The 22,219-nt window shown below is 31.7% G+C and overlaps 2 long non-coding RNA genes across 2 annotated transcripts; both read right to left on the bottom strand.

Moving 5' to 3' along the window:
* Window positions 1-9,578: 9,578 nt before the first annotated feature.
* On the bottom strand, window positions 9,579-14,624 carry LOC109157079. Its single transcript, XR_002050168.1, has 3 exons — window positions 14,592-14,624; window positions 10,142-10,171; window positions 9,579-9,621 (listed from the first exon to the last, which is right to left on the bottom strand). It is a non-coding gene; the product is annotated as an uncharacterized LOC109157079 (long non-coding RNA).
* Window positions 14,625-19,807: 5,183 nt separating this feature from the next.
* On the bottom strand, window positions 19,808-20,884 carry LOC109157067. Its single transcript, XR_002050157.1, has 3 exons — window positions 20,799-20,884; window positions 20,160-20,231; window positions 19,808-19,864 (listed from the first exon to the last, which is right to left on the bottom strand). It is a non-coding gene; the product is annotated as an uncharacterized LOC109157067 (long non-coding RNA).
* Window positions 20,885-22,219: the final 1,335 nt, after the last annotated feature.

The raw sequence follows: 22,219 nt of genomic DNA, 5'->3' as shown, positions 1-22,219 counted from the left end.
TATATATATATATATATATATATATATATATATATATATATATATATATATATATATATATATATATATATATATATATATATACTAGTACAAAAAATATCAATAAGATCGTATAGATCGCGTCCAAAGTTACAACTTTGGACGCCGAATGTGTAGTGCGGTGGCAATTTTGTAATTAAATTGCCACTATATATATATATTTTTTTTAAATAAATCGCGTCCAAAGTTTCGAACTTTGGACGCGAATAATTTAATGAGACCAAAGTTCGCGTCCAAAGTTGCCAACTTTGGACGCGAATGACTTAATGCGGATATAATTCGCGTCCAAAATTGGCAACTTTGGACGCGAATTAATTTTCTAATCTACCCCCAAATCCAATTCAGCCCGCTCTCCGCCCTAACCCCCCAAATTAGACCTCTCCGCCGTCTCCTTCCTCCGTCCTTCAATTCGCTCGCCTTTCATCGTCCGCCGTTCAGACCTCACACCCGCCGGTCGTCGCTGCTCCTCGCACGCCAAGCACCGCCGGTCTCCGCTGCTGCTACCACGCCAACCACCGCCGGTCGCCGCTGCTACATCGCACGCCACCACCGCCGCTGCTACGAACGCCGAACGCCGGTCGCCGCTGCTACATCCCCCGCCACCACCGTCGCTGCTACGAACGCCGGCAGAGGTACGGTGAGTTTGTTTAATTTTTTTTTATTTTTTTTCGAAAATCATTAATTATTTTAATTTTTTTTTTGTTATTTGTTATTGTTGTTTATTGTGTATTATTGTATATTTGTTATTGTTGTTTATTGTGTATTATTTGTTATTGTTGTTTATTGTGTATTATTTGTTATTGTTGTTTATTGTGTATTATTTGTTATTGTTGTATATACAAATTTGTTGTGTTATTTGTATTATTTGTTTATAGAGATTGCACCTTTACCGTATAATTTTATAAATGTTTTAATTTGGATAATGTTGTTACTTGGTTAAAATATTAATAGTTATTTTAGTAGTTGTGGATCAAAGGTTATTGTAGCATTGGTGGAAGAAAATTACCTACATTGCATTTGATGTATTCGTAAATCATTAATTATTGTATTATTTGTTTATTGTATATACAAATTTGTTGTGTATTATTGTATAAGTTAGACATTGTTGACAAATTCGTTGTGTATTATTGTATATGTTAGGTATTGTTGATAAATTTAGTTAAAGCTTTAATTTGAACCTTTAAGTTATATATATATATACTAGTTTTTTACGCGCATTGCGCGATTGGGATAATGCCCAATGTTTTTTAAAAAAATAAGTACTTTAAAGTATATCAAACAAAATTATATTGGAATTGTTCATGCATAGATAATTGAATGTTGAATTTGCGTATTTAAATAAGTAATTCTAAGTTTACAAATGCAAGATAATATAGTCAAGATTGATTGTAATTGTCAATAAAATAATTGTATAGGTATGGTTGAAATCAAATATGGGACATAAGGGAGAGCAAATAAAATTATGGTATAAAATATTAAAATTAAATATATACTAATATTGAATAGCTAACTGCTGATTGCCAAATAATGACATTGCGAGTTAGTTTTCCACTTCAATTTATTGTGTGATTTGAATACTCTTGTCAATAAATCCCCCAAGTAGTTAATAGGATTGGCTTAATTATTATTATTTTTTTTAAAAAACAATTATTATTATTATTAAATATATGTATACCCTTAGGTCATTTTACATGTTAATCTAAACGGCTAATTTTTCAAATATCTTTTTACCCATCGTTGATATAATTCGCTGGTCAAATCCGCTAATATAATCCACTAACGCTAACAGCTAACTGCTAATTGTCAAACAAGGACATTGCAAGGTGGGCACGGTTCCATATCCATATTTTTTATACTGTAGATTCATAATTTCTATAATGTTGATCCATAATTTCTATACTTTAGCTTCATAATTTCTAAACTGTAGATTCAAAATTTAAATACAGTAGATTCATAATTTCTATACAGTACATTCATAATTTCTATACTGCAGATTCATAATATATGTACTGTAGATTTGTAATTTCTGTACTGTATAGTTATCAATTATGAACATATAGTTCTCTAATTTGTGAAAACAGAGTTCAACAATTGGAATCTAAAGTATAAATTTTATAAATTATGGATATACTGTATAGAAATTATGGATATACAGTATAGAAATTATGAATCTACAGTATAGAAATTATGGATACGGAACCGTTCCCACCTTGCAAGGTGGGCACGTGCTCACAGCATAATTAGCCGGATTTGTGGTTAGAGTTCTATTAAGACTTTAATATTAGAATTAGATTAGATTAATGTTGTACTTATAATTCTATATTAGACTTTAATATTAGAATTAGACTAACGGCGAACAGTACTTAATGGAAAAGTTAACAGATCGAATAATTATATAATTAATGATAAATTAGGAAATCTCAAGGAAAAATAAAAATCTGAACAATCTGAACTATTCATTTGTTTTAATAATTTGGCGGTCATTTTTTCTACCCAATGTTTATAATTAAATAAATATTTGAAAGTGTATCAATGCAAGATTATATATGAGAAGTTCAATCTAAGTAATTTAATGTCTAATTTGTTTATTTAAATATGTACTTTATAGTATATGAATACAATGTAATATAGGAGATTCATTATAATTATTACTAAAAAAATTTAAAATAGTAACCAAGTATTTTTGTCGCAAAGGGTTCTAATATATTTAATAAATGTGAATATATAAAAGATCAATGAATGACTCAACGGTACCAGTCCCTAGGCTCGAACTCATAATCTTTCAAATGGAAGTCCAACCCGGGTACCATTAGACCACATAGTCCTAGTAATTTAAGGAATTTAGATGTAGTAAAAATTTAAAATTTTTAATTATAATGTAACCCAAAGATATTGGACGATTGGTAAATATGATGTAACCCAAAGATCAAAATGCTAAACAAAGTGTTTTGGTTATTCAACAGTTTGAAGCAATAATTTGTTACGAACCACTAAAAATACAAGCATTGCAACTTACAATATTTTCACTTAGCGTTTTTGAGAATGTTTTCCCCAAAACACATCTATATTTTTTAAAAAATTATTATTAAAACAATTATTATTAAAACAATTATTATTATTATTATTATTATTATTATTATTATTATTATTATTATTATTATTATTATTATTATTATTATTATTATTATACCCTTAAGTCATTTTAAATGTTAATTTTAAAAGTTAATTTTTTCAAATATCTTTTTACCAACCGTTGATATAATTCACTAGTCAAATTCGCTAATATAATCCGCTAATGCTAACTGCTGATTGTCAAACAAGGATATTGCGAGGTAGTTTCTCACTTCAATTTGTTGTGTGATTTGAGTACTTTCTTTGTCAACAAATCCCTCAAGTAGTTAATATGATTGGCTTTATTAATTTAATTTTTTTAAAAATTTTCATGGTATTAATAAAATACTTGGTAAATAAATATATATATAGCATTATTTTGTATTATAACTTTGATATTTAATTAAAAAATAGTGCACAAAAAAATGATAATAAACAATGTAGTGAATATAATCAATTGATGAATTTTTTTTTTTTTGAATGCTACTAGCTCTATTACATTGTAGTATCTGTTCATATACTTTCTCAACCTACTGAAACACAAAGAGCTAATAACGCCTCCATTGAGGCTCAAACTTACAACCTTCCAAATGGAAGTTCAACCCGGGTACCATTGATGAATTTGAATGTAAAGAAATTTTACATTGGAGAAAAATAAAGACAATATACTAATGAAATTATTTCTCTTAATTAATTTATTGATAATGAAATTTTCACTGAATTAAGACATTGTAAGGACAATGTAGCGAATATAATCAATTAATAAATTTGAATATAAAGAATTTTTATATTGTAGAAAAAATAAAGACAATATAACTAATACAATTATTTCTCTTATTTAATTTATTGATAATGAATAATTTTTTTTTGAATAAAGGCATTGTGGACACATAATTCTAAATTAAATAAATGCATATCTATAATTTTACGCGCATTGCGCGATTGGGATAATGCCCAATGTTTTTTTTTTTAAATAAGTACTTTAAAGTATATTAAGGCAAGATTATATTGAAATTGTTCATGCATAGATAATTGAAGGTTGAATTTGCGTATTTAAATAGGTAATTCTTCTCCCAAAGGTTGAGTCCCCTACCCCAAGGGCCCCCCACACTCTGACCCGACAGAGCATTGTAGGAAGTTGTAAATCACGGTGACTCAATGGTTCAGCAGACAGGACCAAATGCCGGTGCGAACAAGAAATCTGCACACTTTGGACATAATTCCCGCACTGCCGCCGCCGAGGTTCAAACCTTGGTCTCTTCTCCCAAATACTGCCCACTAAACCATTGAGCTAAGCCCGTGCGGGTTAAATAGGTAATTCTAAGTTTACAAATGCAAGATAATATAGTCAAGATTGATTATAATTGTCAATAAAATAATTGTATAGGTATGGTTGAAACCAAATACGGGACATAAGGGAGAACAAATAAAAATTAGGACATAAAATATTAAACATATACTAATATTGTTTGAGTAGATTTCGACATTAGGATTTGTGGTTAAGTTCTATTAAGACTTTAATATTAGAATTAGATTAATGGTGTAATTATAATTCTATATTAGACGTTAATATTATAATTAGACTAACGGTGAATTAACTGTATTTAACGGAAAAGTTAAATGGATAATCATATAATTAATGATAAATTAGAAAAATTTAAAAAAAAAATTAAAACCTGAACAATTTGAACCATTCATTTGATTTAATAATTTGGAGGTCATTTTTTCTACCCAATGTTAATAATTAAATAAATTCGTTGGTCAAATCCGCTAATATAATCCGTGCTCTAACTGCTGATTGTCAAACAAGGACATTGCAAGGTAGTTCTCACTTCAATTTGTTGTGTGATTTGAATACTCTCTTTGTCACAAAATCTCTCAAGTAGTTAATATGGTTGGCTTTATTAATTATATATTTTTTTTTAATTTTTTCATGGTATTAATAAAATACTTGGTAAATAAATATATAGCATTATTTTGTATTATAACTTTGATATTTAATTAGAAAAATAGTGCACAAAAAAGATAATAGACAATGTAGTGAATATAATCAATTGATGAATTTGAATGTAAAAATTTTTACATTTGAGAAAAATAAAGACAATATAACTAATGAAAATATTTCTCTTAATTAATTTATTGATAATGAATAATTTTTTTCACTGAATTAAGACATTGTAAGGACAATGTAGCGAATATAATCAATTAATAAATTTGAATATAAATAATTTTTATATTGTAGAAAAATAAAGACAATATAACTAATACAATTATTTCTCTTATTTAATTTATTGATAATGAATAATTTTTTTTTGAATAAAGGCATTGTTGACACATAATTCTAAATTAAATAAATGCATATCTATAATTTTTTGTTGTAGCTACTAAATTATTATTTATATTTATATAATTTAATAAGAGTAAAATAGAGTACTAATTATGTCAACTTTGATTGGGATGAGGTTCGAACCTAAAACCTTTTTTTTTTTTATTATTGAAATCAATGAGTAAGTTAACGGTGAACTAACAACAATTCTTAAAATTTTAACGGAATTAGTAACGGTGTGTGGGTATTTTAGGAAATTTTAGTGTAAAATTTAAATCTTATTGTAGAAAAATGAAGACAATATAACTAATACAATTATTTCTCTTATTTAATTTATTGATAATGAATAATTATTTTTTGAATAAAGGCATTATGGACACATAATTCTAAATTAAATAAATGCATATCTATAATTTTTTGTTGTAGCTACTAAATTATTATTTATATTTATATAATTTAATAAGAGTAAAATAGAGTACTAATTATGCCAACTTTGATTGGATGAGGTTCGAACCTAAGACCTTTTTTTTTTTTTTTTTTATTGAAATCAATGAGTAAGTTAACGGTGAACTAACGGCAATTCTTAAAATTTTAATGGAATTAGTAACGGTGTGTGGGTATTTTAGGAAATTTTAGTGTAAAATTTAAATCTTATCAATCTTTTAATCAATCTGAGCCATTCATTTGATTAAAATCTGTGACCGCCATTTTTTCTACCCATTATAGGCCTAACTCTCTTGGGCTCTTATTAGTATAGTAGATACATATATATATATATATATATATATATATATATATATATATATATATATATATATATATATATATATATATATATATATATATATATATATATATATATATTGGAAAACCATTTTGAAGCAGGAAGATATATACTTAGGAGACTCTAGTTAAAACCAGGAATAGACTCGACTAGTAGTGACAAGCACATTCGACAATTATAATCAAACATATAAAGACACTAGCATATATCCTAAGGTCACAAGCATATTTCACATTATTCATATCATCATTCAATCATTATCTCATCACATAAGCACACTTTGGTGGCGCCACAGGACCAATCGCATGCCCATACATGAGGGTCAGCGCATATAGCGCTAACACGGCCCCGCAGCACCCACCGCATACCGCAGCATGAAGGGGTTAGCCGCAGCCAACCGATGAACCGCAGCTCATCAAACCGTTTGCAAGCCAAACGGTGGACCGCAGCCCAAAAGTGTATCTCTGACCGCAGTCAGGCTATGAACCGCAGCTCATGTAAAATGTTTGCGAGCCAAACGTTGGACCGCAGCCCAAAAGTGTATTTCTGACCGCAGCCAGCTTATGAACCGCATCTCATGTATAACCAATTTGACCGCAGCCAATATTGGGGAATCATGCACACATAACACATATCAAGCACATGCAACCCACAGTAACACATTGGGAAGGGGGAGAAAACGTATAATGAAACCTATGCGTGGTCATCCACATACTAGGAATAATCCTAAGGGGTTCATACTCCTTTCACCTAGGCCAAAGGGGTACCGATACAACTAGCATGCAATACATAAGACTCTATTATCCTACGAATGGTACCCGAAACATCCAACTAGACTTAGGCACGATAAACGGAGTTCGTTGGGACACCACGAGGGTCGGGGAAACATCAAACGGGGAAACCACCATCCCGAAGTAGGAAAATCCAGCGGGTGGAGGACCACCCGCCGGCGGCGAAGTACCGGGCAGTCGCCTGCCCGCCGGCTGCCCACTGCCGGCGACGCCCATTTGGGGCAGCGAGTTCCCCTACCCCCCACTGACTCTTTTTAAATATATTGGTCCCGGGATCTTTTCGTGGAACCCGAAACCATGCTTAGACACTTTTAAACATAACGACGACACCACGTAGTCAAATAATGGATCAAAACCAAGAATCATATTGAACCCATCCTAACATGACTTCTAAACATAATTAACACCCGAGCATGCGAAATTCCATCCAATTATATCGAGAATATCACAATACGAAATCCCCCATTTAACCTAGGGCTCTAATCATATTCAAATCATCAAAATCATAGTTTATCTTTAAAATCAAGAACATCAAGATTTATCAAGAACAACACACAATTATCAAGATCCTCTTATAACCATCAAGATTATCAAGATCATCTCATCAATCATCAAGATCATATCATCATCATCATTATAAAAGATTTATCAAGACACAAGCATAGAAAAGGAGCCAAAGAAGAAGATTATAGAAAGGAAAATAGGTTTTGTTGAGACATGGGTTACCTCTTAGCCTTAATTCGAATCCTTGGCTATAAAGGGTCTTTTTCTAAGATCTCCTCTTCTTGATTTCTCCTATGGGAATTCTTGGGAATTCTTGTGTGGTGAAAGCTATTGTGGTGTGACTTCTAGGTGCCTTATATGTCCCTATTTATATATCTAAGAGTCCTAATTGGGGTCTGAATGGTATGGGTTTGCTAATTCTATTTCTTATAGGACTAAGGGATTGGTTTAGGGATAAGGGTTCATGGTCTATGGTGGACCCTTCCTAATTAATTAATGGAATTTAATTCTCTTTTTAGGGTAAGTGATTAAATAATTAATTGGTTTAGGGGCCGTAACACGGGGTGTTACACCCTCCCCCCCCCCCCCCCTTAACGGAAAGCTTCGTCCCCGGAGCTTTGGTTTGCTGAGTCGACCTTCTCCTTATCCTATGATTTCGCCTTGGTTACCTTGCGTGAAGAGTTCGGGGTAGCGTTCCCTCATGGCGTCTTTGAGTTCCCATGTTAATTGCCTCTTCAGCTCCGTGATTGGAACAGAGGATCTTTACCATTTCTATGGTTCGTTAGCGAACGGCCCTTGTCTTAGTGTCTAGGATCCTCATGGGTTTCTCTTCGTAGGTTAGTGTGTCTCCAGGCTCACGGCCTCGGGTTGTAGCACGTGACTTGCATCGTGTATGTATTTCTTTAGCTGATATATGTGGAATACGTTGTGCACCCGCTCCAGCTCAGCGGGTAGGGCGAGGCGGTAGGCCAAGTTCCCAACTTTTTTCTAAGATTTCGTAGGGTCCAATGAACCGGGGACTGAGTTTCCCCTTCTTTCCGAACCTCATCACCCCTCTAGTGGGTGAGATTCTTAGCCAGACCTTCTCTCCTGTGGAGAATTCGGCTTGCTTTCTCCCCAAGTCGGCTTAAGATTTCTGGCGGTCCTGGGCAGCCTTCATTCTTCCTTGTATGCGTTTGACTTTAGTTATGGTGTCTTGCAAGTATTGTGGTCCCAGAGTCACTGGGTTGACCATGTCTTCCCAACATCAGGGTGTCCTACATTTTTGACCATATAGTGCTTCGTAGGGAGCCATGCGGATGCTTGCGTGATAGCTATTGTTGTAAGAGAATTCGATAAGGTCTAGGTGTTCTTCCCATGTCCCCTGGAAGTCTATCATGCAGGCTCTTAGCATGTCTTCGAGAGTTTGAATGGTTCTCTCGGTTTGGCCGTCGGTAGTGGGGTGGAAGGCAGTGCTCAAGCTCAGTCTTGTCCCCATGGCTGTCTGTAGAGATTTCCAAAATTGCGAGAGGAACCTGGGATCTCTATCGGACACAATATTTTGGGGAATTCCGTGGTACTTTACTACCCGGTTTAGGTACGCCCTGGCATGCTAAAGATGTAAAGTATGAAACCTAATTGATTACCTTAAGCTCCCATAGTGACGAACACGGGGAGGTGCTGTATAATCAGGCTTGAAAGGCTGCATTGAAACAAATAAAAGTAAGTAAATAAATAAAAGAGAAATATTTATTAAACACCAATCCACTTCGAATTAAAACTTTAAAACTGGTATTGTTTGGGCTTCAAGTAATAGAAAGTAGTAACAATAATCTCTATTAGATTTACAATGATACATTTGGATTGAAGACGTGAACAAAAGCAAAAAAGAGCTTAATTTTGATGTGAATGGAAATTAGTCTGAGTATAATACATGCACAAAGTATTTCTTATAAGCTATAATTAGACCTTACTCGGACATTTCATTATCTAACAACAACCGAACTTAATATTACTTGGTGGTAAATCTCACACACAGTGTCACCTTTCTCATTGCACCACCTTTGCACACATGCTCTATGTGCGTACTGAAACCGCCCAAAACAAATACAAGCTAATTAAGAATAATGTGTCGAATAATCAATATATATATATATATATATATATATATATATATATATATATATTGATTATTTTATGGCTACTTGAAAAACCAGATCCTTATGAAAGCTAATTAAGCACTTAGAGATAAATTAGTAGTCCAAATTCCAAATTCTTCTCCTATTTGAATACATTAAAACAGTAGACTATGATAAGTTGGTGTTAGGATCAAAAGCTATTTTTAATAGTGAATATAAAGCTTTATTTCTTTATACCGTCACACCTTTTCAAGATTCAGGGTGTTGGACTTAATCTTTTATCAGCCTACGTCCAATAATTCATGACTAGTCACATGGGGTTGGAGTTAGCCATTAGTCGCCTCAGCCCAACAGTTGGGGAAAATAAATTAAACACGTTCAAGAAAGGTTCATAGAGCACATGATATAGTCGGGTGAAATTGAAAATTTTAGATTTTATTAAAAAAAAAATGAAAAGAAGCTCACAAACCTTCAAGGTACCACGGCAAGAGCAAGGAGTCTCCATATTCTGCATTCTACCATCTTGCTTGAAGCCATATCTGCAGTTTTCGATTCCTTGGAGAAAGCAGAAAGACCAAAGAATGAAGCAAACCCAGGGGCCAAAGAATGATCTTTAGAATGAAAATTAAGTTATAAGTCCATATCAAACAAAGAATTAACTCAATGAAGAATGGAATTTATTAGAATATACACAGAAGAACTAGAAAGAAATTAAGACTTACAAAGACTCCCTTCTCTTCTTCAGAAAAATCGCTGTTTGGGAACGAATCAAAAGAATCCATCACTGCTATTATACCAGTACTCCAGATTTCATGTATAAAATACAGATTATATATATACACAGTTGGTTCATGTAGGTTACAGTTCGTTTCGGCAATTGACCACCCCCACCCCTTCAAATGTGTCCAAATTATTAAAATATACTCCGCAATAAATTCAATCCGTCACAAGTTACATGTAACATTATTTACTTCAATCTTAAGAAATTACATTTAAAGATTACAAAAAAAAAATATTTGAAAATTAAAAATGAGACTATCCCATAAAGCAAATTCTTTGATTACATGTAGTATTATACCTCTTTTAATTTCTCACAAGTGAATGAAGTGGTAGTTATAACTATGTGTATTTGAGGGAAATTTCAATTTTGGTCCTATGACTATAGGGGTGTCGTTAATTTCAGTCCCCGACTTTTAACAGTGTCAATTTAGTACCTTGACTATGCAATTTTTGTCAATTTTGGTCACTCTGGTTAAATTTTGCCGAAAAACTTTTGTAGTTAAAATAATGAGGGTATTTTGGTCTTTTTAAATCTATTTTATTTCTCCCCCATTTCGCCATCTTCTCCGACGAGAGCGGGGTGTGTGCTCTGTTGTCGACAGTTGACAAAGCACCAAACTCCAGACCATCGAAGAAATCGGAATCAACGGAAACGCTGTGGAAATGGGTCGCCGACTTATGGTCAAGTTGGCCGGCTGCATGGCAGTGTCGATGAGGGCATAGTGGTTGAAGTGTCCTACGACGTCGTCGAGCATGATATCATCGTCCAAGTCCGCAAATTCTGGAAGAAGGTCTCGGACTGGGTCCAACGGTGGCCTGGTCACGATTGGACCCTCTAGAAACCGACGTCGGTGAATGTTTTCTCCGCCGAAATTTACAGTAGATCCGGTGAAAAAATGGGGGTGAAAGAAATGAGAGGCAAAAAGACTAAAATACCCTCATTATTTTAACTATAAAAGTTTTCCGACAAAATTTGGCCGGCAATTTGGTCTGAGTGACCAAAATTGACAAAATTGCATAGTCAAGGTACTAAATTGACACTTTTGAAAGTCAGGGACTGAAATTAACAAGACCCCTATAGTCATAGGACCAAAATTGAAATTTCCTCATGTGTATTTATATATAGATACAATTTTCTCGATCGGAAATTATACTATAGTGTTTAATAATACCATAAAAAGTTTTTAAAATCGTAAAATTCTTATGAAATTGTGTTATGTGAGAGACGTAATATTTTTAAAAAAGATTTTATAAAATATTATATTATCACTAAAAAGTATTACCTGTTTAATCTAGATTCACAATTCAAAAACTAATATACATGTTTTTAAATTTTGTGTTTTAATAAATGTCACAAGATTTTATTTTATTTTATTTTTGATATCCAATTTGATTTTATTTTTATTATACTTATATTGAAGTTCAAGGATATTGTTTGATCACCATGTTCTTAATTAGGTGCACTGATGAAAAACAATAAACAATATCCAATATTTTGGGTCAAAGATTAACAAAATTTATATCAAAATTTGTAATCTTCTTTAATAAAAGATTGAAAAATCACACTTATTTTAAATTATTTTCAATTTTAAAATGTGCTAGTCCTTCGATTCTTATGGAAACAAATATGATTTGTTAAATTTTTGCTCAAGTTGTCAATTTGATTAAATTGTCAATTATTATAGCATGAATTATGGTTCATCTTGTAAGGTGAATCACTAATATACGGAATAATGTGTGTATATATATATATATATATATATATATATATATATATATATTCAAGAATTAGATGATGAATCATTCCCATTTTGCTGCTCTCTTATCCACGCGGTAAACGGAATTGGCCAATTATTCGAGTGTCTCCTTTGAACTATCGTACCTCCCCTCATAGATATAAACAACAAATTAAATTCATAAATACGAGTATACAATATATATGATATTAAAGAAGCTTGGCGTGTATATATATATATATATATATATATATATATATATATATATATATATATATATATATATATATATATATATACACACACTGAAGATGAGATGTTGATTGTAGTAAATTTGCAAACAAATAAATACCCTGAGTACGGGTAGTTGATCCACAGGAAATTGGGGTACTAAGAACTAGCTACTAGACTATTCACGTAAAGCTAGTCCTAACAAAACAGATGATTTTGGCAACTGTAAGCGAGAAAATAACTAACTAAGCAGATTGATGAAGACAGAAGAGCAAAATAGAATTTCTGGGATCTAAGTGTTTAATCCCCTAGTGTCAATCAAAGATGTAATATTTAATTCAGATTTAGACCTGTGTGAGAATGCAGATGTGAAATTGAATTACTCTCGTAATCTCAATCCCTGGTGATTATCCACTCCCGTGCGACAAACACTCAATAAGAACAAGAAACGACATTCGTTAATTCCTAATTACTACCATCTCTCGAACTAACAATAATTATTAATTAAATTCCCTAACAAAATTGCCCTTTCTCAAGGCGCAACAGTCAAGTGCAAATGAGTGTGCCCTAATTTATGCCTAACTCCCGTTCAGACATGAATATGGCTATGAAGCAAGCAATTTAGGCCTTCAATTACTAGCAACAACATTCAGATACGCGGTTGCCACACACGTATAGTAATAAAAACTGTCATAAATATATTAAAGAAATTAAGCTCTTGGCACATAGGTTCATAAACACATTCACCCAGAAATCCCCAAGGTGTTTTAGCAACTCATGGTCATAATAACATTCAAATCAAAATCAAGAATAAACAAAACAACGATTGAAGTAAAAGAAATAGGGAAAGAATTCTCCCGAATCTTCCTAGCGATTTCTCCACTCCAAGCCCTATTGTAGATCTTGATCTTGTTCCTCTTGAATTTGCTATGTTCTTGTCTCCAAAATCGCGGTCTGGTCTCTTGGGTTGATAGAAAGGTTATAGTAGAAGCTGAATTGGGGGCAATTTGGGAAGTCTTCGCGGCTTTGGAAAGATCTGGAATTCGCGACCTCGACGCGTCGAGCCTTCGATGCTTTCTTCAATGTGCGTACTGAAAATTATGAAATTTCCGACCACCTGAAAATGATCTTAAATCAAGTCGAAAGCCTTATTCTGATCACTTTTGGTATCCGGAAAAATCTTTGTTGCTATTTCCGACCACTTTTTGCTTTCGACTTGATTTAAGATTACTTTTAGGTGGTGGGAAATTTTATAATTTCCAGTAGTGAATTCTCGACGCGTCGAATCGCCGTTGACTTCCTTCCTACTTCATTTTGACTCCGCTTTTGCTTGGACAACCTTCCTTGCTTTTGCATTAGTCCTAAAATGACTTAAAAACACTACCAAACACCGTAAAACATTCAAAGCAAGTGTATAACCATATTTTAATGAGAAAACAAGGGAAAAGGCGTTGGACATGCCAATCCATTGAATTTAAGCTTCCAAAATGAACCAAATAACCAATAAAAATATGTGTAATTGAGATTACATCAGATGTAAAGTGGGAAACCTAATTGATCACCTTAAGAGGCTAGGAAGGCTCCCATAGCGACGAATGAGGGGGGGGGGGGGGGGGGGGGAGGTGCTGTATAATTAGGCTGGAAAGGCTACATTACAGTTAAAGAAAGTCAAGAAAAAAAATTAAAATAAATAAAAGAATGAGAAAATAAGATTTAAACATGAATCCACTCCAATCAGCTTAAAACCATAAACTCATATTGTTTGGGCTTCATGTAAGTAATAGAATGTGTTAACAATAATCTCCATTAGATTTACAATGATACATTTAGATTTAGAGTACAACCTATAATTAAGATCTACTTAGGACATTTCGTAGTCTAACAAATAAAAAAAATGCTTAATTACCTGGTGACAAATTTCACACACAGTGTCACCTTTCTGATTGCACCAGCTTTGGACACATCCCCTATGTGCGTACTGAAACCGTCCAAAACAAATTAATATGATTAAGCTCCAAATAAATTTGATTTGCACTTATGTAAGTAAAATTAAAAACAATAGATTATATATGAGAAGTTGGGCGAGGGAATTAAAATAAGCTAGCTAGCTTAGCAATTAGTTCCACGTACAAATCTACCTACCTTTAAGATACCCCGGCAAGAGCATGGAACCTCCCTATTTGAATCCAAATCTTCACCATGGCATATCCTGCACTGTACTCTCATCGTTGAAGAAGACATATCGATCTGCACTACTCTTCCTTAATTAGCTTGTCAAAGAATAATCTTATCCATCTTTAAAATCACTTATCCAAAAGCTATAGTTAGTCACACATTTTTTAGAGTCAGACTTGACCCTTACTGGCCTCCGCCCAACAAATTCCATAACAAACGAAAATTCAACAAAGAATGAGAATGTATGTATTAGAATATATATACACAGAAGAAAAGGAAACAACGACTAACAAGAACTCCGTGCTCTTCTTGAGAGAAATGGCTAGCTGCTGTTTGGGATTGAACGAAGCAAAAGGATGAAGATCACTTCTATTTATACTTACGAGCATATTTCATGAATAAATACAGATTATATATATATAATATATTATTGTTGGTTACGTTCCTGTACGTTAAAGTATATATTATTAGAGGAAGAGGGACAAAAGGGAATTTTGGCAAGCTCAAGATTCGTTGCAACTGATTGTAACTGAACTGCCATCCATGTATATAAGGTGGCAGTTTCCCTCTCTGTAAAAACAGATTTTATCATCCTTCTTTTTCTGATGAATGTTACGCAGTTCTCCTCCCTTTGTTTTCTACGCTTCTCGCAATATATATGTTAAGCAATTGACCACCACAGCCCCTTCAAATGTGTGCCCAAAATGATTACATTACAATAACTTAATATTCCATCTGTTACATTTGATATGTTGTAATATTTATTATTTACTGATCAAACCAACTGTTGAAGTATATAAATGAACAACAAATAGGTGGCAGTACACAATAGAAGCAAGGGCATTCCTAGCAAGGGCAGCCACCTATTTGTTGTTCATTTATATACTTCAACACCAACAATTTCATTTTACTTATTTTTGTTTAGTTTTTCTTTTTTTTTTGTGTGTGTTTAATAATACTTTTAATACCTTTCAAAAAAATAATACTTTTAATATTGTTTTTAAATATAAAAATTTTATATATTAATGATAACTTTAATATTATAAAAAATTAAATTATGAATAACTTTAGTCGTCTATACTGAACTAGATATAAACAATAGGGAAGTATAATAATGCTTAGTGCCTGATGCTCCATTTTTACAAAAAATATTGTATATATTTAAGCCATAAGCTATAAAATAAGCTTTACAAAGTAGAGCCTTAATGCATTTATTTAATCATACATTTCTCTTCTTTTTTTTTTCTCATAATAAATATTATGTAAATTGTTTTTTCATATTAAATGAAATAAATGAAAGAAAGACAATTTATTTTAGAACATATAGTTTTAATTTTTTGTTATGAGACTAATCGTTAAAGATCAATTATTGTTGTGTGGATCCGATCCACACAATAATTTATCGCAATAGAGCAAAACAATTATATAATCAACCCTCATGACTTTAAGAAGTTTGATCATGAATTCCTTAGATGTACTAATAAAAAAAAAATTAAACAATATCTAATATTTTGTGTCAAAGGTTAACAAAATTTATATCAAAATTATTAAACTTCTTTAATAAAAGATAGAAAAATCACACTTTGATTGTGTTAATTATTTTCATTTCGAATGTAGTTCCTCCGACTCTTAAGTAAACAAAATTCGTTTTATAATTTTCAGTGAAGTTGCCAATTTTGTCCATCAATTCTATTAGATTGAAGGGAAAAATTGACAACTTCAACAAATATTGAAGGATCACATTTGCTTACTTAAAAATTAAGAAATTACAGTTCAAGATACGAAATAATTTAACGATTAAAAATGTGATTATCTCATAAAGAAAATTTCTTTAATTACATTTATTATACTCTTTTATATTCTCACAAGTGATAGGTATAACTATGTGTATTTATATATTGCTGTCTGTATTTTACTCGAATAGGAAATTATGATATTTAATAATACCATAAAAACTGTCAAAAATCATAATGTTTTTTGTGAAACTGTATTATGTGAGGCTTTGAAAATCATAAAATACCATGAAAACTTTATAAAAGTCTAGGCTTAGGCCTTAAGTTTTTATAGCAGACTTATACCTACTTTTATAAAGTCCGGCTCGACTTGGCCAATTTTCATCAATTGGCTTAGATTTCAATTTGATGAATACCAAACATATTTTAATAGTTAGGTCCCAAAATTCTTTTATTTTTCTAGACTAAGGCATTTTTTAATTGTAAATCCGAAAGGTTCACTAAGATGATGGACTTTACTTATTTTTGTATAGTTTTTTTAATTTTTTTTTTTTGTGTGTGTCTAATAATACTTTTAATGTAGTTTTAAAATTTTATATATTAATGATAAACTTAATATTATAAAAAAATAATTTATGATTAACTTTAGTCGTCTAGACCGAACAAGATATATACAATAGGAAAGTACAATATAATGCTTAGTGCCTAATACTCCATCTTTACGATAATATGTATATTTAAGCTATAAGCTTGAAAATAAACTTTATCAAACATGGCCTTAAATGTAGTTATTTATTATTATTATTTTGGATGTTACTGGCCCTATTACATTGTAGTATGTGTTCATATACTTTCTCAACCTACTGAAACACAAAGAACCAATAACGCCTCCACTGAGGCTCGAACTCGTAATCTTCCAAATGGAAGTCCAACCTGGGTACCATTAGACCACATAGTCTTGGCGCTTTAAATGTATTTATTGTGTAATAAATAAATATTGTGTAAGTTTTTTTTTTTTTTAAATGAAATATATGAAAGAAGACAATTTGTTTTAGAACATATAGTTTTAATTTTTTTTTTCTTTCAAAATCAACAGTTAATATAAACTTGAATACTGTTATGAGACTAATCGTTAATAGAGCAATCATTACGGTCCACACAACTGTGTGAATTACAGTTCACATAATAATCTATATCTATACTATATATAAAAATAAAATTATTAGTTTTAACTTCCCGCCCAAAATATTCCTATACTATTGTAAAATAGTGTAATACAATTCCTAATAGAATATATTATTTTATACTTTTCTATTCGTATTACAATTCTACATTAAAATTCCTATTCTAACATTATAAAATAGTGTAATACAATTTTTAATAGAATATATTGTTTCATACTTTCCCATTCGTACTACAATTCTACATTAAAATTCCTATTCGTAATAGGATACAACAATATTAAAATTTATATTTCTATTCGACAATATTATATTATTCTTTTTCCCGTTAAAAATTATATATTCTTCATTATTAGTTTTATAATTCTCCGTTATTCTCTGTTAAATTAACTAAATTACAAACTCTCATTCAAATTCAACTGTATGGCTGAATTATTAAGATTTAAATAAAAAAATCCTTAACTCAATCTCTCAACTCCATATTTACTCAAACACTCCTAAATCACCTATAAAACAGCCCAAAACTCAGTATTCCATCACCAAGACTGAAATAGAAGATTGAGGAAGAGCAATTTGGAGCTTGGCTTTTCAATTTGGAGCATTTCATTCTATTAACATTAGTTTCTATAGGTGAAGTAAGGATTACAAGTTCATTTTTGGTGATTATGCAGTTTATGTTTTTTTAATGTTGCAGTATAAAATGTTATATTCATGTTTTAGTTTCCTTTTATATTTATTTATTAACTGTTTTCTATTATAATTGTTCTCTTGAATTTCCACATATTGCAGAAAGTATTACAGCTAGGCATTGGTGATCATCATTCTCAATTTTATTGGGTAATAACAAATTAACAGTTTCAATCTTTTTTAAAAATCTTATTTCTAACTAATTTCTTTTATTATTAGGTTGATGTTGAGGAATAGTGCTGGATTGAAGAATAAAGTGATGACTTATAAGGGCTCAAGTATTGTGTAGCTTTTTCCTCTTTTATATGTATCACATTTTACAATAGGTTTCAAGTATTATGTAATATGCAAATATGTTTTTTTTTAAGTGGATGTATTAAGATTGATTCTATTATTTTGAACAATAATAATATTTAGGGAATTGTGTTCTTCAATCTCCAGTACACTAAAAATTTTATTCTATCGGGCTCAAATAACTTAATAACTTAATGTATCACTAGATTGGCAATGGTGAAGTTGTGGGTGGTAGTTCAGTGGTAAAGAGACGCCTTCTGAATGAGTTCTCATCAACCCAAACATCAAAGAAGAAAGTGCCTCTTAGTGTTACGCTTGAAGGAAACTCATTGATTATAATTTGTGTGGTTGAAGTGTCTATTCTGTATGGACAAAGATGCATGTCCTTGTAATGAACCTCAACACCTAGGTTTGTCTCTACTATTTCGTAATTTCCGACGAAGATCGCAGCTTCTAAATCTCCACCAAAGATCACCACTTCTTAATCTCCGGCGAAGATCCCTAATTTATCATCCGGAATCGGAGGAGCTGATGTGTTGAGTCCGATCGCCTCCAGTATCTCATCTCTCGAGCTGGACATCCTAAACTCCATCTTAGCCATGATTCTCTCCACCAAATCTTTAGTAGCCTGGAATCGCTTATCAATTTTGACGCTTGCTTTAGTCATCTGAGCTTCTAATTTACTCAATTGAGCTTCCATGGTGAAGGGAGATAGGGCTCTGATACCAATAGTAATGAACCTTAGATCAAAGTAGGGGAGAAAGGGAAGAGCAGAACAGTATTACAAGAGGGAGAAGAAGAAAACATAATCTGGGGAAGGAAGAAGAAGAAATGCAGAGGGGCGACTGGGCGAGAGAGAGAATAAAGAGGGAATTGAGAGAAAAGAGAAAATAGTTGATAAATTCCAAGCATAATCCTCCAGTCAAATCTATCCCCTACTTATACAAGGGAAATATCTAGTAACAACTAACAAATCAACAACAACTAACAGCCCAAGGGGTAAAACGATGTCATCCTGGTGTGTGTTCCGGTTGGCTTTGCTTTTTCTTTCATTCTGATGTCTTGGGGTGTTACACAATACAACTTTGATTACTTTCTACATACATAATATCTGGTAATTTATTTACCGTCATTAATATTCAAGAATTAGATGAATCATTCCCATTCTGCTCTCTTAACCATGCTGCAAACGGACGAGATCTACTCACGTCTAACCTTGTAAGTACGCTACTTCTCCTGATATAATAAACACCAAATTAAATGTATATTAAAGAAGCTTGACATGCTAAAGATGTAAAGTATGAAACCTAATTGATCACCTTAAGCTCCCATAGCGACGAACACTGGGAGGTGCTGTATAATCAGGCTTGAATGGCTGCAGTGAAACAAATAAAAGCAAGTAAATAAATAAAAGAGAAAAATTTAAGCACCAATCCACTTCGAGTTAAAACTTTAAAACTGGTACTGTTTGGGTTTCAAGTAATAGAAAGTGTTAACAATAATCTCCCTTAGATTTATAATGATACATTCGGACGGAATACGCGAACAATTAATTGTAATGTGAATGGAAATTAATCTGAGTATAATACATGCTCAAAGTATTTTCTATAAGTTATAATTAGGCCTTAAGCGAAACATCTCATTATCTAACCAAAACAGAACTTAATTACCTGGTGGCAAATCTCACATACAGTGTCACCTTTCTCATTGCACCACCTTTGCACACATACCCTATGTGCGTACTGAAACCGGCAAAAACAAATACAAGCTAATTAAGAATGATCAAATTCAAAATTTTATATACACACACATACACACACACAATATATATATATATATATATATATATATATATATATATATATATATATATATAATATAAATTGATTATTTTATGGGTACTTGAAAAACCAGATCCTTATGAAAGCTAATTAAGCACTCAGAGATAAAGTAGTAGTCCAAAATCTACTCGATCCTATTTGAATACATTAAAACAGTAGACAGTGATAAGTTGGTGTTAGGATCAAAAGCTATTTTAATTTTTATAGGGAATGTACAACTTCATTTCTTTATATCACCACACATTTCCAAGAGTTAGGGTGTTCGATTTGATCTTTTATTAGCCTCAGTCCAATAATCCATGGCTAGTCACATGGTGTTGGAGTTGGCCCGTGGTGGCCTCAGTCCAACAGTTGGGGAAAATAAATTAAACACGCTCAAGAAAGGTTCATAGAGTACATGATATAGTCGGGTGAAATTGAAAATTTTGAATTTTATTTTAAAAAAAAAATGAAAAGAAGCCCACAAACCTTCAAGGTACCACGGCAAGAGCAAGGAGTCTCCATACTTGAATCCAAATCTTCATCATGGCATATCCTGCACTCTACCATCTTGCTTGAAGCCATATCTGCAGTTTTCAATTCCTTGGAGAAAGCAGAAAGAGCAGGGTAAAATTAAAGGAAATGAAGCAAACCCAGCCAGGGGCCAAAGAATGATCATTAGAATCAATTCAATGAAGAATAGGAATTTATTAATTAGAATATACACAGAAGAACTGGAAACTTATTAAGACTTACAAGGACTCCCTTCTCTTCTTCAGAGAAATCTCTGTTGTGGAACCAGTAAAAAGAATCCATCAGGTATATATATACACCGTTCGTGTAGGTTACAGTTTAATTTGTTCCAGCAATTGACCACCCCAGCCTCTTCAAATGTGTCCAAATTATTAAAATATACTCCGTAATAAATTCAATCAATCACCTGTTACATGTAACATTATTTACTTAAAACTTAAGAAATTACATTTAAAGATAAAAAATAAAAGATTTGAAAATTAAAAATGAGACTATCTCATAAAGGAAATTCTTTGATTACATGTATTATTATACCTCTTTTAATTTCTCACAAGTGAATGAAGTGGTAGCTATAACTATGTGTATTTATATATAGTTTCAATTTTCTCGAACGAAAATTATATTATAATGTTAAATAATACCATAAAAAGTTTTTAAAATCATAAAATTCTTATGAAATTGTGTTATGTGAGAGACGTAATATATTTCTTAGTAAAAATGTAATACTTTTTTAAAAAGATTTCATAAAATATGATATTATCACTAAAAAATATTACGTGCTTAATCAAGACTCACAATTCAAAAGCTAATATACATGTTTTTTAATTTTTTGTTTTAGTAAATGTCACAAGATTTTATTTTATTTTATTTTTGATATCCAATTCGTTTTTATTTTTATTATACTTATATTGAAGTTCAAGGATTGTTTGATCACCATGTCCTTAATTAGGTGTACTGATGAAAAACAATAAACAATATCCATTATTTTGGGTCAAAGATTAACAAAATTTATATCAAAATTTGTAATCTTCTTTAATTAAAGAAGGAAAAATCACACTTATTTAGTTATATTAAATTACTTTCAATTTTAAAATCTGCTAGTCCTTCGATTCTTATGGAAACAAATATGATTTGTTAAATTTTTGCTCAAATTGTCAATTTGATTACATTGTCAATTATTATAGAATGGGTTATGGTACATCTTGTAAGATGAATCACTAATATAAGGAACATTTTTATTATACTGAAAGTATATTTTTAATACACTAAAATTTTATTCTTTTAAATGTACATTATTTGTGACAGAATAGTGGTGCTGGCACCCGACCCGGATCATATGCAGCATCTGACCCGACACCACATGGAAACCCAACGGG

This window comes from Ipomoea nil, unplaced genomic scaffold (assembly GCF_001879475.1).
Source record: "Ipomoea nil cultivar Tokyo-kokei standard unplaced genomic scaffold, Asagao_1.1 scaffold0298, whole genome shotgun sequence".
NCBI lineage: Eukaryota > Viridiplantae > Streptophyta > Magnoliopsida > Solanales > Convolvulaceae > Ipomoea > Ipomoea nil.
The sequence above is the reverse complement of the archived record's forward strand: the minus strand, read 5'-3'. Positions and strand labels throughout refer to the sequence as shown.